Source organism: Topomyia yanbarensis, chromosome 1 (assembly GCF_030247195.1).
Source record: "Topomyia yanbarensis strain Yona2022 chromosome 1, ASM3024719v1, whole genome shotgun sequence".
Taxonomy (NCBI): Eukaryota; Metazoa; Arthropoda; class Insecta; order Diptera; family Culicidae; genus Topomyia; species Topomyia yanbarensis.
The window spans coordinates 205222536-205241818 of record NC_080670.1 but is presented as its reverse complement, the minus strand read 5'-3'; the positions used below and the strand labels follow the sequence as shown (position 1 = coordinate 205241818).

The 19283-nt window shown below is 36.9% G+C and overlaps 1 protein-coding gene across 10 annotated transcripts in view; it reads right to left on the bottom strand.

The window, feature by feature from the left end:
- The window catches only part of LOC131689131 (uncharacterized), a 194167-nt gene that overhangs the window by 173101 nt on the left and 1783 nt on the right, over positions 1-19283 (bottom strand). The gene's annotated exons all lie outside the window — the stretch shown is intronic.

Genomic DNA, 19283 nt, shown 5'->3' with positions numbered 1-19283 from the left:
AGACATTAATTCGTTAAACGTTCAATCGTTTTTTTTTTCTAAAAACGTAGGATCAATTTCCAATAAAATATTGAATAATTACGCTCTTTTCAAGGGGCTATATGGCATTCGAGTCCATGAGGATTTGCTCGACTTCCCCAGCTAATCCTCATGGACTCTCTTTCCGTCAGAGAATAGTCTACTGTCCGCTCATCAACGATATTCCGTTGCGAATGTCACATCACATCGATGATAGCGCAGTGGGTACAAGGCCAAGCTCCAACTATGTTTTCGCTTGGTTGCAGGAACTAGGGACTGATACTGGGGAAGTTAACTATGCACGAGAAATACGCATTGCTTTACCTGTGTGGAAGGATGATAAATTGTATTGGAAAAAAAGTATATGAAACGCGAATGATTCATGATTTGAAGTGGCTGTTCGGCCATCTATGGGAGCTGTCCATCAATGTCAGCTTCTTTCTCCGAACAGCCTAGATAAGCCGTGTAGTGTCGGTAGTGGTTGTTTCAACCAGCTAAGAATTACACTACGGACTACCGGTTCCGGTGGTAACACCAAACAGGGAACCCCAATTCCATAGTGTCATGCGACCCGTGCTATGGGTAAAATTGTTGAGGGGGTTTAAAATATTCTCAATGGCGAACGGAGCCTGGGAAGAGCCGGGCGAACTCCCCAGTAACTGGCTGTGGTCCACTAGGAGGTTGATAACTCTATTATCTTTCTCCGGACAAAACTAGCCTAGAGGCCGCGTGGCATCCGGCGGGTTGAAGTATGTCAGTTATGGAAATAACTGTCAAATTCATTCCCAAAGGTGGCCGCGTCACTTATGAGGAGGCAGAGAGCTTTAGACCGATCAGTCTGACCTCCTTCCTTCTCAAATCAGTGGAACGTTTAATCGACCACTACATTCGGGATGGTAGCTTGGGCGAGCACCCGCTGCATGCAATGCAACATGCATATCAGCGGGGGAAGTCTACTACCACCCTGTTACACAATGTTGTCTACAACATTGAAAAAGCTTTTTCACAAAAGCAATCAAGTTTAGGAGTTTTTCTCGATATTGAAGGGGCTTTTGACAACGTGTCTTTCGAATCCATTTTGGAAGCAGCACGAGATCATGGAGTACCTTCATATATCACGAACTGGATACACGCAATGCTTAGCAACCGACATCTGTGCTCATCGTTAAGACAAGTAGAGATGAGGAAACTGAGTGTCTGCGGATGTCCTCAAGGTGGTGTGCTGTCACCACTTCTATGGAACCTTGTCGCCGATAGCTTGTTGAGAAAACTAAATGAGCTTGGGTTTCCGACGTATGGTTTCGCCGATGATTATCATATAATGATCACCGGTATTTGCATTAACACACTTTTTGATTTGATGCAACAAGCCTTATGTGTTGTTGAGCGGTGGTGTCTTCATGTTAGACTATCAGTTAATCCAAATAAAACCTCAATGGTGCTTTTCACGCAACGAAGGATTACAACCGGAGCTCGTCCATTGCAGTTTTTTGACTCTGAAATTATTGTCTAAGATCAAGTTAAGTACGTTGGGGTAATTCTCGACTCAAAACTTAATTGGACAGCTCACATCGATTTCAGGATCAAGAAAGCTTGCATGGCCTTTGGCCAATGTAGACGGGCTTTCGGCAAATCTTGGGGACTCAAACCCAAGTACATTCAGTGGATCTACACAACAATTGTTAGACCAATACTGGCATACGGGTGCCTTCTTTGGTGGCAGAAGGGAGAAGTCATGACAATCCAATCAAAGTTAAACCATCTTCAGAGGATGGTCTTGATGGCGATGACTGGTGCGTTCTCGACAACATCTACTGCTGCTCTCGAGGCACTCTTGAACATAAAACCACTACATGTGTTTCTGAAACAAGAAGCACTTTCTTGTGCATACCGTCTTAAGGTTACTGGGCTCTGGAACAGTAACCCAATAGATCGTGTAACTAGCCACACAAGACTGTGGCCCCAAATGGTTACTTGGGATGAATATACACCTGCTCCCAGTGACCTTACACTCACATGTAGTTTTCCTTCTAAAACTTTCAATGTGAGAATTTCTCTTCGTGAGGAATGGCTGTCTGGCTGGATGGAGCGACAACTTGAAGAATACGTAGTTTGTTATACGGACGGTTCTTTGTTGGAGGGCCGAGCCGGTGCTGGTGTCTATTGTCATGAGATGAGATTAAACCAATCTCATTCGCTTGGTAGATACTGTACCGTATTCCAAGCAGAAATCTTTGCGATTCTGTGTGGCGTACAATCCGCACTTCAACAGGGAATTTGCGGTAAAAGAATCTATTTTTGCTCTGACAGTCAGGCTACCCTGAAAGCTCTTAGTTCGGCAGATTCGAGATCGAAATTAGTAATCGCATGTCGAACTCAAATCGAAGAACTTAGCATTTCAAATGCTATCTATCTTCTATGGGTACCCGGTCATTCCGGTATTACTGGAAATAAATGGGCGGACGAATTGGCTAGAGCTGGCGCTGCGACTGATTTCGTTGGTCCAGAACCAGTTCTACCACTGTCAATAAGTTGGATAAAGCACAAGATTCGCTCTTGGGCTGCATTTGAACATGCCAACCATTGGCGTAGCTTGCAAACTTGCGTTCAAACAAAGGCTTTTCTGCCGGATGTGAGTCCGAAAATGTCAAGAAATTTGTTGCATTTTTCCAAGCACAACTGCAGTATTCTGGTCAGGGCACTGACTGGACATTGCAAACTCAATTATCACATGACTACTATTCAGCGCGCTGAGTATTATTCATGTGATCTTTGTGAATCCGATTACGGAACATCATATCATTTGATATACAATTGCCCTGTATTAATGCAATTGCGCATCCGGATTTTTGGTTCTCCATACATAGATGAACCTATGTACAGAGAGCTGAAATTTAAGGATATGCTTTTGTTCCTAACCCAGTGTGGTAAAGAGCTATAGTTTTTTAGCCGTATTTGAATGACAATATCTCTTCGGGGGTGTTGTCGTTCTGTTATCTCAATATCCCCTCGAGGGTGTTGATATATCCGCTCACTGTTTGAGTAGAGGTTCTAAATCCCTCCGGGGGTTGGAAGTTTTATTCCTGCTGTTGTAGCACCTGCAGATCGTTCAGCATCACTCCGGTGGTGCAGAATGCTCTGTTTTAATTGTTATGTGTCGTTGTTTTCCTTATCCCTAACCTTACCCCTTCCCCAATCCTTCCCATCAGGAAATGATGAAAAGACGATTCTTGGCAAGGCACAAATCTCCGATCAACATGGGGAACGTGCCATTTGAGCCAGACGCTACTGATTCCTGATTCCTGATGCACGAGAAATACGCATTGCTTTACCTGTGTGGAAGGATGATAAATTGTATTGGAAAAAAAAGTATATGTAACGCGAATGATTCAATATCTCCGCTCGAAGTAGAACAATATTCGTGGAAAAGTAACTTTTCTACAGTAATTACAGAATTACAGGAATAAGATTCGTTGTCGGACAATGGCCTACAAACATAAAGCTATTATTATTCTGTAAATTAATATTAATGCATCATCGTAGTATCATCAGTATATGGTAGTCGACTTGACCACTTGGACGTTAAATCTAATCGCAATGCTAACCCAATTAACGAATTTATCCAGATGATCATGCGGACAGAGTAAGTCGACGATAATGCGAACTACAAACTACAACTTCAAAGCTTACTTCCAATAAGTAGCGTCCTTGATGAATAACGAAAATAAAAATGACCCCATATTACTTCCTGGTGAGAACTTTAGTTTGTTTCAAACAAGAGCTATGAAATGTGAAATTAACTACTCTGCAGCACAAGTTTGAACTCAGTGAGGTAATTCCCCGCTGGAATGCGCCAAACCGCGTTTTCATTTGATAGAATAATAAGTAATAGTGGCGCATATTTTTAAAAAGCAATGTACGAGACCGCGGAAAAAATTCTCACGCTTCGGAACTCGATCAGCCCACCTCTAAGTCGAGTCCTAGTCCCACAAGAAGTGTCCGCTCCAAATTTAAACAAAATTGAACAAGTCGAGCTACCGGTTGTTGGCATGGAATTTTTCGACAATTTAAAATAGAAGTTTGATTTGAATTTTTCGTGTTCCACTCATCAGTAACTGACACCAATTTGCTGCCAGTTAGACTATATATTCAAACTAACACTAAATTGGCGAAAGTTAGGCATTAAATCCAAACAATTCCCACAAAATGCGTGAAAGCCTAAAACAACTGAGTGATGTCTCGGTTAGCCAAGCACTAGAAGCTCTCTATCACTGACAAGTATAGGGAGCCGACTATTATCTTTTGACATTAGAGCCAAACGCTTGTGAGTATGCAACCTTTATTTTTTCGAAAGAAAAAAATGAATGTCCCAATTAGCGCTTAAGGGCACAGAACATAACTTAAATTTAAATGTTCCGTGTTCCACTCGTCAGTAACTGACACCAACTTACTGCCAGGACGAAACTCACTTGCTTGCCTTTTCGTCGCCAGGTGGCACTATTTACAATAGATTTTCACCGTTGGCGAGAATCAGGAGAATTTCATTGATTATAATTTTTCAAATAATGCAAATCAATCCTAGTTTATTTTTTTTTTTTATTTCGTTTCTGTCACAAGGATCGATGTGTGAGCTTATAGAAGCCGAGTGTCATTAATCTAGTTTCAACAAAAAATAATAACCACATTTAATGTGTTTTATCGCCTTCTTCGTACGCGATTTTCCAGTGCACTCTGAGATTTTTTTCCGAGGTGAAGGAGCATTTCCAGCATCAGCTGATAACATGTGAAGATCATTAGTTATAGAATTTGCGTTTCAGCTTCGTCTCATCAGAATCCGACACTAACTTCGGGACGGGACTATGTCTTCTCTTTGGTGGTGCTGGTTGTTTTGCTAATGTGCTGGATGATGGGGTCACGAAATTAGCAGGCGTTACTGGTTGGACAGTAGTTTGTGCTGTAGTTTCTGTATTTATTTTTGTTGTAATTATTGGTTTTGGTTTGGTAGTCCCGTGCAGGGGTTTTCGTAGGTTGCTGATTGTTTACAGTACTGACACGCGGGGGGCTGATTTTCATAAGTACACATTGTGGTCTGTGATTATACTGATGCGGGTTCCACGGTAACAAAGGAAGGGATGGCGCATTTAAGCAGCATTCCCACCACTCCAACACCATTGATCTAGGAAAAAAATTCCATCAATTATCTTCCTTGACGAAGATAACATTACCATAAACTTTTCAATAGCGCCATCAATTGTTCCCGGGATAGATCGTGTAGTGTTACCTCGACTGCATTATCTTCGAATTACACGGGAATGTTCACCATAACACTCAACGAAGTGATATATGCGATCGCTTACAACAAAGGTTTCTGCTGTGTCGGAACAATCGAATCCTATCAGTACAGCATTTCGTATATGTTGCAACTGAATCGTATGGACCTTATATTAGCCAAGATACATTTTATCTCCCAGCAAACGCTCCACTTCTCGAATAGGGGGTCTAATTTTCGAGCCTCTGAAGTTCATCTCGATCGATAAAATCTCCAAAAAAAATCCGCTTCCGTCGCGTATGCCTACCGCGATCCTACTTTATTAGCAGAAGTTTTTATACATTCACCCGAGCAATAACTAAGCCAGCGCGGAGTGGGACCTATCTACGCAAAGTGGCGATTAAGTGCTGTGCTGTGAGCCGTTTTTTGTGGCAGGAGCATTTTAATTGCACATTTCACCGCATAGAGGGCGCCAACACTAACTTTCCACCCGTGAGAGGTAGGATATGGACATATTATTCCAAATATTTTGTATTACAAATTTGTAGATACCTAATTGATATATCTTTTCGTTAAAAAATTAATGGTTGGGCCATCTATGCGGTTAAGTATGAAACTAAAATTTTCTAGTCAAAAAACAACTCACAGCATGTGCTAATTTTTTCCAAACACATTATTGAACTAGAGCAAACAGTTGTTTGCCAAAAACAGTTTGTGAGAATCGGCTATTGAATTTCTTAAAGTGTTCCTCAAAGAAGGTACTAAGCCCAACTGATATTTGCTTTATTCATCAATAATATTGGTTCAACTGGTGAAAGAATGTACAAATGAAATATCTTAACAATTCCGAAAAATTTACATAAACTAATGGTCACAAAAGGATTATACTCAAACGCTTCTGTATTGTAACACTTTCTGTTTGAATAATAGGGACAATAAATAATAGATGCGAAAAGAAAAGGCGCAAACCTGGAAATCGTCTTTCATAAAACGGTCTGTTCCATGGAGTTCAGCAACAATATGCCATAAAGAACATAACATCGCATCGATGAACGAGCAGTGGGTATAAGGCAAAGATCCCCCTAGCGTTGCTAAAATGATTCGCTACTGAACGAACCATATTTCTGCTTTGTTTGTTCAGTATTAAGTGGAGCCACCTTAATTACCACCCAAGGAACCTTTTGTCGTTTTTTATTTGGTAGGATTAAGATGAGTAATCGTGTCAGCAACGATGTGTTTTTGAAATCGGCAGAATGCCATCAAAAGGTTCAAATAAAACATCGAGTGCAACGGATCTACTGTCCACGGCGGATGTAGGTCTTGAATTGAGCAATTTAATTTCAAGACGCTTTACATTTAATGTAATACATCATAGCAAATTTTGCTTCTAGACTTGGAAGTGTACAAAAAAAATGTTGCGTCACAACGATGAGACATATCAAGACAAACATAAAAAATTAATTAAAAAAATCAAAATGCCGGACATATGAGGCACCTTAGAAATGTCTGGTATCCAAAGTTTTCGTCTGAGCAAAAAAAAAATTGATTATTAATTGGTAAGCTTATGGTTTGAGCATGATGCTAGAATACCTAAAAACTTGCGAATTTTGCGTATTTTTTGTCTAATAATTTCAAATAAATCACTTAGTGAGTCCGAAACCCATTTGCTCTCATTTTCGTCGTCAGGCGGCACTGTACACATACGATTTTAACTGCTCGAGAGAATCAGATTATGTCTAAGTCAGTGCCTAACAGTACGCGGTGGCGAATAAGTAGTTGATTCCGACAATAAGATTTTTTTTCGGCGAAGAGGTTGGTATTAGTTTAATTACACTTTTGGAAGAATTCTTTTGGAAAGAACAGTTTAGTTACACATTTCACCGCATGGACGGCACCAACACTAACTATTCAACCATGAAAGGTAGAATATGGACATATCCAAAAGAATTATTGGTAGTTTTCTGCTCTACAACTTCATAGAAGACACCTAATTGATATCTCATTCCGTTGAAAAGTTAGCGTTTGCGCCCTCTATGGGGTGAAAGATGGAACGAATTTTTTAATCCAAAAGACGAACTTACGGGCTTACATTATTCAACTAAACAAAAAACTCTAAGGCATCATTTCGTTAAAAGCTTAATCGTTTTGCAGTCTTTAACAAAGATGTGGACGCTAAAATTATCTTTTCGAATCACAATTTGATAATAATTCCATCCATCAGAAAAAAATGCGAGCTAGTAAGTTTTCTCTATGCAAATTTTTGAAAAACTCCAGTTCAAAACTCAAACAAGTTGGTCAGGAGAAAAAGTTGGAACTAATAACTAATAGTTTCTTAAGATGTTCCGCAAGGAAGGCACCAAAGCCCGTTGATATGTGTTATGCAGTGCTACTGTAGCATTATAATTATGTACATTATTATAATAATGTACCAAATAAATATCTGAACAATTTCGAAAATTTTCAAAAGTAAGTAATCTTAAAAGGATTGTATTTGAACGTTTTTCTTTGTGGCAACTGCTGGTTGAATGCGGGCGAGAGCGAGTCAGGTAATTACCTGGCGTTTCGAGCGAAACTAAAAGCCCAGAAAACTCCTATATTCGTGGTTCATGTTCATCCCTACTGCATAGTCCGATAGATCGTATAAAAAATCTATATCTTGGGTTATTTATGACCATTTTTATGATCTTTGACGGTTGTAAAGTTTAAGGGACTGTATGGTGCTTCAGCCAATGAGAAATTGTTTTATCTACTTTATGGAATTCATCGACGGTATTCCGCAACTAATGTCATATCACATCGATGATAGCGCAGTGGGTACAAGGCCAAGCTCTCACCAGTGCCCCTAATGAACTATATTTTCGCTTTGTTTGTCCAGTCTTAATATAATCACATAGGGGCTGATACTGGGGAACTTGAGAATAACATAAAACATTGATTACTAGTTCAATCGCAATAGGAGGCGGCTTGACACTGGTAGGTTGGTGTCAATAGCATTCGCACACGGCTCGATGCTAGCAGAAGGGGAGAAAAGTGATCGCGTTGTCGATTCTGGACTAGACTCATTTGCAACTTTTGACTCCTAGGGGCAGAAGGCAAAAAAAATCTTCATTTCCCTTTGATCATGTTTATATGAGCCTGTCTAGCGGTCTTGTTTCCTGTTCTAAGTTTATAACTGATTCGCTCTAGAATACCTATTAGGGCGTTCCAAAATGGCATCATGTTAAAAAAGTCATCTGGCTCTCTCAATGTCAATGAAAGGTTGTTGTAGGAGAACCACTTTCTTCTTCGGAATGCGTTTGTTAAAACGCTCCCTACTGGTAGCGATTTCTGATTTTTTTTAAAAGTGGGTCGATTTCGGGTAAAATTTATATTACATGGTTACTGAAGTACTCCTGAGCTGCCTCAGATTTTTTCAGATTTTTTTTAGATATCCAAATGGAGAAGTTGCATGAGTTAGTTTATACAATTTTTGGATTATAAGAGCGAGGGAGCAATTACAACTTAGTAAAAAGCGCAATTTTTGGTATTTTTCGTTAGTTCAAAACTAGGTATCTACAAAACTTAAAAAGTATAATAAACACATTAAATAGTTGAGCCGAATATAGGGGCGCAATTTTGTTGAAGAAAGTGTATAGCTAAGACTAATGGGATATGAGGTAATTAAGTTTTTGTCATAAAACCTTTTAACATTTTTAGCTTATCATCAAAAATTACGCTCTTCCATAAAATAAAACAATTTAAGTATGCTTAGATCATATATTGGTTTTCGGGAAATAGAAGAAAAATGATGAAAAACGGCGTTTTCTGTTTGTCTTTAGTACATCCGGGTCAGGTTTAACGGGGTTCAGGATCGAGCTTACGAAGTTTTAATAATAATCTTATTATCCAAAAATTGTACAAACCAGCCCACTATTTTGATCTCTAGAAAAATAAAAAAACCGAAGAAAATCTAAGACAGTTCAGGAGCACTTCAACTGGTTTTAAATTGGACTTTTACCAAAAATCGGCTCATTTCTCATAAAATCAAGAGTTACAACCAGTAGGGAGCGCTTCAGCAAACTCACTCTGAAGAAGAAATTAGTTCCAGCACCCTAGTCTTCCATTTAAAAAGTAAGTCCGATGAATTTTTTGGCATGATGTCATTTTGAGACACCCCAATATCTATCCATCTTTTAAATCTCGAAAACGACCAATGAAAAGCGATGCAGTAGATTTTTAAGAGAAAATCAAAACATTGCCACACTTTAAGAATATGCACTAGAAATACGCATTGTTTGGTCTGTGTGGGTTGATTGAAATGCTAAGAAAGTGGGTAAAGCCCGAAATAATTCAATATATCTACACGGCTCTAGGTCATTTGGCATAAAGTCATTTCACGTAAGGTCATTTGGCAGAAGTTCGTTTAGCACAACGGACATCTGGCATCATTTTTTTTTTGTCTCCAGAATACAGGTCATTTGGCATAATTTATAATTTTGGGTAAAGTGAGGGTCATTTGGCATAGTTTTGAGAAGTCATTTTTATCTACGGGGAAACGGTCACAATTTTAGACTATGCGAGAAACAAGATCATTCGGCATAATTTTGAGTCGTGCTATTGCAGGAGGTCCAAAATTAATTGATTTATTCTTCTTTACATATTATTAAATAACATTTACGCCTAATCTGGCTACGCCACATCGCTTCAGGTCGCGTGCTGTCCGACATCGCTGTTGCTCCGTCGGACTTGAACCAATTCTATGCTTGAGTAATCCGGGCCAACGACCGGATCACAGGTTTGCTTGCGAGGGGCCGCCGCTTCCGACGGTGGGATGCGACAAATTCGCATTACTTCCCAAGTGCTAGAGCAGTGCAACGACCGATGAATCAATATATGTAAATTCACAATATAAATCATCGTTTGAAAAACTTGGCGATATCCAGAAATGATCAAGTTAACTATCGCTTGGATCGAACGGTTTATAATTCGAAAGAACACCTCATGATTTAAAGAAGGTTAATAAGGATAATTTTAATTGATCAAACGCTGTTGGGAGAAATTAAACCCGCTGGCTATCATAATAATGTTAATCAACGCAAAACATACGACTTGTAGATCGCAGTTCTAGCACAGACTAACGAACATAACACTATGAGGAAATTTCATCAAAAAATAACGATCCGTCAATTTTACCAGAACACTAGCTCCACCTTTTATAAACGGTCCCAACTGCTCATTTGCAAGTGGGTTATCCCTCACGCGCGGTAGCAATTTTTCTATAGTGGCCACCGTGTACATGCGCATATATCAGTGGCGCCATAATCGCATATGTGGTCGCAGTTCTAACTAAAAATATATTTGAAATGACCGTTAAAGTGTTTACGAAACGATCCATAATTGCGAAAATGAACGAACACAAGAATTTGAAAAATGAAACTCAAAGGAACTGCTCATATTCAAAAGAAGGCAAAATCAGTTATAAAATGTATTCACCCGAAATATAATCAGTATTGGGTATTGGAAAGCAATACATCATTATTATTGCTTAATGCAGCTTAAACCTTATGGGTCATTTGCTGATAAACTACAAATTCGTCTGTTATGCCAAATGACCTTCAATGAGATCATTTAGAAAAATAATATCAGATGTCAATTATGCCAAAGGTCCGTTATACCAAATGACAGTTTTCCAGAAGTCAAAAATAATTATACCTAATTTCCGTTATGCCAAATGATCTGCAGGATGATCACTTTTCAAAATTTTGCCAAATGTCAGTTATGCTAAGCGTCCATTATGTCAAATGACTTTATGCCAAATGGTCCGCATCCTCTCCACACACAGTGGATCCAAATTCAAAAGTATTTTTCTCAATCAGTCATTTGAGGGTCCCTAAAATGTTTTTACATGTCGAGTTATGAATTGAAATGGGTATTTTCTAATTTTGAACTTATTTACTCATAATATATTCATCAAAAGTGAAATCGAAAAATGCTACAAAAATTATGTTCATATAAAGAAATTACGTGAAAATCTTGAAAATTTAGGCATATTATGATATAGAAATACGCCATCATACATGATCGTATATATCCCCCCCCCACACATCAACCCCTCCTCTTTTTATCCGCCTCCCAACTCTCCTCATCAAGTAAGAATTTTTATTACTGGCTATATAACTTGGAAGACAACTAAATGCGGGCTACCATAGTTAATGTTTCTTATGCTAAAGAGCTCAAATATTCTATAGAAGATAGAAGGACAATCCGCATGAAACGGTTCAATCCGTTTTACCCCAATTCTCCCCAAATGTTGGGCTTTTAGTTCAACTTCTCTCAAAATTTCGGAAGCAGGCCTAATGTCACTGATCAAAAGTAGTGTCTCTTATGCAAAAAAATCCAACGAAACGAGTGAAGATAAGCAGAATGCCCGCACGGAACGTATGAGCCCGTTTTACCTCATTGTTCCCAAAACTCCAGAGGGAAATTAAACATGGCAATATCTTTCGGAAAGAGTCTACATGCAGTTGAACAATAGTTGTATTGCTTATGTAAAAAGGTCCTGGGAATCGATTGCAATAATAGTCAGGACGGCTGCATGATATGTGTGAACCCGTTTTACCCCGTATTCTTCCTATAATTCAATATTAAAGTTTTTACATTTAAGGAAGAAGATCGAATACGGCTCATCCAAAGTAGTTATTATTATGTAAAAAAGTCCGGAGAATCAATTGAAGATATTTAGAAGGGCCCCACGAAACTTGTGTATTCGTTTTACCCTTATTCTTCTCATAGCTCATTTTACCCCAGTACCCAGAACTTAAGTTTGAAGTTAATCCTTACTCCACATTTAAGAAAAAGACTGAGTGCGACATTTCAAAAAGTAATATTTCTTATTTATGGTAACCCGAGGAATTGATTACAGATAGTTAGAATGACTGTATAAAACGTGTGAGCTCGTTTTACCCCTCTTCTTCTTATATCTCGTGTTTTGAGTTCAAAAGGACTACATTTTGGAAACAGGCTGAAGGCGAATTTTTTGTACATTAGAATTACTACTTTTCATCAGGTGCATACTCTTTCCGAGAAGTGCAGTCAGGTTTAACTGCACACTTGAATTATGAGAGGAACTTAGGGTAAAACGGGTACACATGTGTCGTATGGACATTCTAGCTGCCTTCAAATGATACCCTGGACTCATCAACATAAAAAATTATTTTTTATCAGCTGAGTTCAGCCTCGTTCCGAGAAGTACAGTCACGTTTAACTACATACTTGAGTTATGGGAGGAATTCGGGTGAAACGAGTACACACATTTCGGGTGATCAGTCTAACTTTATTCAAACAATAACTTGGACTTTTATACATAAGAATTACCACGTTTGACCAGCCGCACATAGCCTTTTTCCGAAATATTAAGCCAGGATTAACTTCAAACTAAAATATTGTAAGATACTAAAAAATTCATTTCCCTCAAATTGTTACTAAAATGTGTTCTAAAACTTGTACTAAAATTTTCCTACAATGGGTAAATTTTGTACAAAAATTAGTAAAATTTGAGCAAAAAAGATCTGTACCAAAATTGACAAATGAAGTTTGTACATTGGGTTTGTACTAAAATTTTTGAATGTTTTTGTATTTGGTCTAAAATACAAAAAGATTGTGCCGAAAATTGGGAAATTTTGAATTAAAGCCAGTAAAACCTATGCGTGAAATTATACTAAATTTAGTTTATTATCAAAGTTACCAAAATTTTGACCGCGGGTGGGGTCAGGTTTGTAATATTGTGAAAAGCTCGAGCGTTTGTATGTCGACGTGTTTTTTCGAAGAGCGAAATTTTTGTGGTGGCGTGTACTAAAACTTGAAAAATTCATTCCAAAAATTGGTCATAATTTTAATATGTGCATAAATAGAATAAATATGTGCACAAATATTCATAGAATGTTTGGATATTAGTAACAAATAATTACAAGAATAAACAACAGAATTCAGTGTAGCACAAATAAATCACGTTCGATACACAACAGCATATTGGTCATTCCGCGGGAAGTGATTAAGTTACGTGCAATCGACGTTCACAGATTTGAACAAATTTTGTAGGAATGCTTCATCTAGGGCCAATATATCAAAATCCAACTTTTTGTGCCCATTGAACCACCCCTCGAGTTATGGGAACATCCTCCGTTTGGACAAATTTGTAAAACCTTTGATCTTCTTTGGATTATATCTTCGTTTCTATTTACTCTAAAATCAAACCACAAGTTGCTTTTTGAAGGAAATTATTCAAGAGCCTAGAGCAAATATTAGTTTTAGCGGCAGTGCTGCCAACATTCAATTGAAAATTGGTTTTCTCTTTAAGGAGAAATATAGTGTATTGTTGAAAAAGATATTCTCACGTCGAGTTCAGTCTTTGCAAGCTCAATGTAAGGAATAGGTATATAACAAGATAATCATAGGTGCTAGGTGGCTTCCCTGTGGAACTCTAGAATCCGTAGCTAAAAGATACGATGTTCGTTAGTGTCGTTAATGAATCTCTATATGAGTGACATCCACTATAGCGCGAATAAAATAGGAATTGCATCAAACTATGTTTGGTCTGGTGGAGTGATTAGAAACGAATCCGTGTTCTTCTTCTGGCGTTTATTTGTGGCAATTTAAAGAAACCGAGATCTACTCAAGTTTACAAAAATAGATACGAGATACGAAGTAGGATTTCGTTGCTGGGAATTTTTATCCGAATTGCTCTCTTTGCAACACGAATGGGTTGTTCGAAATTATTGAGCCTCTGACTATATGTGAAACTAGGAAATAATGTGTCATACAGTTCCTCGGGTGTTCGTCAAGGAAGCATTCTAGGTCCATTGTTTTTTTCGCTGTTCTTAAATTCTTTTGTGACCTAGTTGCATATTTATATATGCTGACGGCTTCAAACTGTTTCTCAGTGTTCGGTCCAAAGCAAATTGTATTTCAATGAAAATTTTGTCGTAAAATTTGTACCAAAACGGAATAATTTCGTAAATTGTGTGCGCAGAAATGTACTACATTTTTTCAAATCTGTTTGTAAATTAGTACTAAATTCAGTAAATCTGATCATTTTTACTAAAATGTAGACAATGCCTGTCAAAAAATCGTAGGTTTTGTGTTATAATTTGATGTAATAAATTTTGTCGATCTAATTGGTTAAATTTGTACTAAAATTTTGAATTGGTATTGAAACTAGTACTTAACTTTGTGAAATGTTTAAACATTAGTACTTACATTTAATTTCCTAAATATGCGGACAATTCAAAGTGATAGATTTTGTGCCAAAAAATGTAAATTTTAAACCTAAAATTGTACTAAATTTAGAAAACAAACTAAAACTTGTTAGATTTTAAAAATTTGTGCTTTTTTTAACTCAAATTTGCATTAATTTTTTTTTTTATTGTTGTGCTACATCTTTACGTATTTAAAAAAGCTATTAAACTTTACTTTGTTGTGAAATGTAAACTAAATTATGAAAAGTTTGCGCTACAGTTCATGAAAATTGTTTTAAAAACTGTGAAATTAGTACTAATGTTTTCAATTTTTAAAGTGAGCACAACTGTTTCTTAAATTAGTACCAACATTAAGAACATTGAGTCTTTAACTGCCCAACTGAGCTACGTGCAAGAAAATCTAGTTACCAATTATTGCCGCCCCTGAATTTGGTACTAAAATTGAAAAAAAGTGTACAAAAATTTATTGTGCCAAAATTTGTAGAAATTATGTTGAGGTTAGTCAAATTGACATCAAAATTTGCACTAAAAAAAATTAATATTCAATCAGAACTCGAACAGTTTCTGATAAAAATTCGTAGTTTTTGTACTAAAAATAATTATTTTTCATCGAAAGATTTAAAAAAAAATCTCAAATATACTTTAAAGCTAGTATTAGGCTCCGTTCAAAAATTGTTACTAAGACGCGTTCTAAAATTTGTACTAAAATTCAAAAGTGCGTGAATTTTGTACTAAATTAGAAAAATTAGGGGAACAATTGTTCCAAAATTGACCAAAATTCGAACCAATTTTTTTAGGTGTTCTTATATTGGTACTAAAATTTGTTCTAATATGCAAAAAATGTGCCAAAAATTGGGATGTTTTGTACTAAAGTCAGTTAAACATATGCGTATAATTGTACTAAATTGAGTTTATTATCAAAGTTACCAAAATTTGGACCGCGGTTGTGGCCAAGTTTGTAATATTGTAAAAAGCGCTCGAGCGTTTGTATGTGGACGTGCTTTTTCGAAGAGCGTGCCCGAAATTTTTGTGCTGATGTGTACTAAAAATTGAAAAATTCGTGCCAAAAATTGGTAGATATTTTAATAATGCATAAATAGAAGGATATGTGCACAAATATTCTCAGAATGTTTGGATATTAGTAACAAATAATTACAAGAATAACAAACAGAATTCAGTGCAACATAAATAAATCCTATTCTATGCTAAACAGCATAGTCATATATTTTTCTATATGGTGGATGTAAAAATAAGGAAAATGTTTGGATATTAATAATTGTCGAATTGTTACGAACATTTAAAGTTTTGTACTAAATTTGAATAATTGTCGCAAGATATTGTTGTGAAATGTAAACTAAATTATGAAAATTTAGCGCTACAGTTCTTGAAAATGGTGTTGAAAATTGTGAAATTAGTACCAATGTTTTCAATTTTTCAAATTAACACACCTGTATCTTAAATCAGTACCAACATTAAGAACATTGAGTCTTTAACTGCCCAACTGAGCTACGTACACGAAAATCTAGTTACTAATTGTTGCCGCCCCTGAATTACTGTAGCACAAAAATTTATTGTACAATTTGTGCCAAAATTTGTAGAAATTATGTTGAAGTTAGTCAAATTGACATCAAAATTTGTACTAAAAAAATCAATATTCAATCAGAACTCGAACAGTTTCTGATGAAAATTCGTAGGTTTTGTACTAAAAATTATTATTTTTCATTGCAAGATTCTAAAAAAATACTCAAATATACTTTAAAGCTAGTATTAGGCTCCGTTCAAAAATTGTTACTAAGATGCGTTCTAAAATTTGTACTAAAATTTAAATGTGCGTGAATTTTGTACTAAATTAGAAAAATTGGGGAAACAATTGTTCCAAAATTAACAAAAAATTTAACCATTTTTTAGGTGTTCTTATATTGGTACTAAAATTTGTACTAATATGCAAAAAATGTTCCAAAAATTGGGATGTTTTGGACTAAAGTCAGCAAAACCTATACGTACAATTGTACTAAATTGAATTTACTATCATAGTTACCAGTTGTGGTCAGGTTTGTAATATTGTGGAAAGCTTGAGCGTTTGTATGTGGACATGCTTTTTCGAAGAGCGTGCACGAAATTTTTGTGCTGGTGTAGACTAAAAATTGAAAAATTCATTCCAAAAATTGGTCATAATTTTAATATGTGCATAAATAGAATGGTATGTGCACAAATATTCTCAGAATGTTTTGATATTAGAAACAAATAATTACAAGAATAAAAAACAGAATTCAGTGTAACACAAATAAATCCTATTAGATACAAAACAACCTATTCATATATTTCTATATAGTGGATTCTCGGTCAAGTAAAACACGGGAAAAATATTCAAATATTTCGTATTCAGAATTTCGTAAAATGAACCGTTTACGAAAACCGTGATCAAGCTCACGAAACCATGAATTTCCACAAAGTTAGTTCATGCCAAAAAATACGTGGCGTTACACTTAAATGTTATGATAGGTTTATTTTCTTTTTCATTGTTATTCTTCACAATTTGGGGATACTAATTTGCAATAACTACATCGATTAAAACAATCGAGAATGTAACAATGTTCAAGATGTTAGTAGCCTAGTCACGGGTTTCGTAATTTCTGTGCACGCTATCGGGATATTCGTGAGTTTATTATCGGATTTTTTTACGCGGATTAACGTGACAGAATGAACTGGATCGTGGAAGCGAACTCGATCGGCAGTATCTTATGGGTGTGTGAACTATTTCACGAACACGATTTGTGACTATAATTTTGGCACTCAGCGCAGTTTTCGTGTTCTTTCCGGACATCACACCGAACCTAATCAATTGAATAGCGATGTTCGAGGTCCTAACAGCTGTCTTTTATCTGCTACTCGTACTTACGATCAGTCGTTAATAGCTGAACACAGCTATGATATACCTCATGAAACAGTTCTCTGGGAACTAAATTGAACCCATGAATAATATTTTAAATATTGTGAAATAGTTCACGTGGCAATTTTCAGACCATGTGCAGAATTACTTGAAAGTGAAAATGATTAGGAAAATCTTCTAACTTTCACAAGCACACAGGATAAATCATGACTAAAATATTTTAATCAAGAATTCTTTTTATGATTTCGTGAACTACTTCACGGATACGAATTGATAAATCACGGCTAATATATTAGAAATCATGAATCAGTTCTCGAGGTACGAATGTATCTGTGAATAAATTTTGTGAAATAGTTCTTGACCAATATTTAATAAATCATGAATCAATTGGCGTTTATGGATAAAATCACCCGTCAACATTAGCTTCATGAATAGTTTACTGGATCTTCGGCTTTTGCGGCATACTTTATTTGAACGGATGATTTATACTGCCCGACGTTTCGGCCATTGGTTATGGTCTTTTTCAGGGGAAACTGTAATTTATTCACGCCAATAATATTGATAAAGTTGTTAACTAGTTCGCGTACGGAAAAAAACGACTTAGCAATGATGTAACGAACACCGTGAATGAAGTCTATTCTATTCTATTCTATTCTATTCTAACCCTTACACAGCCAGTATTGAAAAGCATCCTGCAAAACACTGCAGGTATCCTTTAGTGTTTTTCTTGCCAACATTAATATTTGAAGCATATTACAATATGTCGCAAATATTAAAACGGCCAGGCCTACTGTGCAGAGTTGGGTTTGAAGATGTTTTAATAGTATACGGCAATTGAATTGTTCATTTAATGAACAATTCAACCAACGAATCGTTTTGAAACTTGAATGAGGAAGAAACGAGGACAACCGTACCGACCGTTTCAGTTTATAGGGAGTTATGATAAAACGTTAAGAGTGACTTTGCTAAGAAGGTTAATGTCACTTTTTTGGTCCTTTTGGATGGGACAGAGGTATTTACACCTTGCCCTGGCTCATTAACGAACACCGTGAATGAAGTTCACAAAAACATCTCCACAAATAAAAGCATTATGCAGGACTTTGAAAATTGAACATAATTACAAAGCGCTTGATTTTTGTTCACGGTTCTGATTCATAGCACTTTATTCACGGATTTAGAGACATTTTTTCCATGTATAGAGAGAATGGCATTTGTCCAAGCTGTCCACTAAATAGTATTTTACCTAACAGCACTTGGCGAAATGACTCATCCGGCCAAACGACCATTTTGTCCAAATGGCATTCAGTTAATGTACTCGAATCGAATTCCGACTCTCTAAATCCGAGTCCATTGAACCGACCGATCAGCATCTGACAGGTTAGATGTAAAATTGAATTACGGCTGACAGCGAACGGACACGCTAACGACATCCAATTGCTTGCCTGAATTCATGGGACACTAAATCAACAACCTGTTCAGACCTGCCTGCGATTAAATCTATCTCCTTCGATGAATGTACCTAAATTGAGTGAGGTAAGATTGAATTTCCACACATTCCTTACATCTCACCGTGTGTTCTCGTTGAAATTCATATGTATATACACAACAGATTAAAGACATTCCCTCACGGCGGGAGGATGAGCAGCGCATTCCGCATCCGAGCAAATAGCAGCAGCAAACCCTCCCGTCAAAATTAACAGTAACTACGCGACCAAGCCGGGCCGGATTATTGCCCGATCCGATTAAATCGCCCCGTGATGCCCATTCCTTTTGCTCGGGTGGTGGAGGGGGAGGGCGGGTCACTCGCCGACCACGGTTTACCTCAATCGTTTAAATAACCGACCATTACGCGGAATTATTCTCGTTCGCAGTA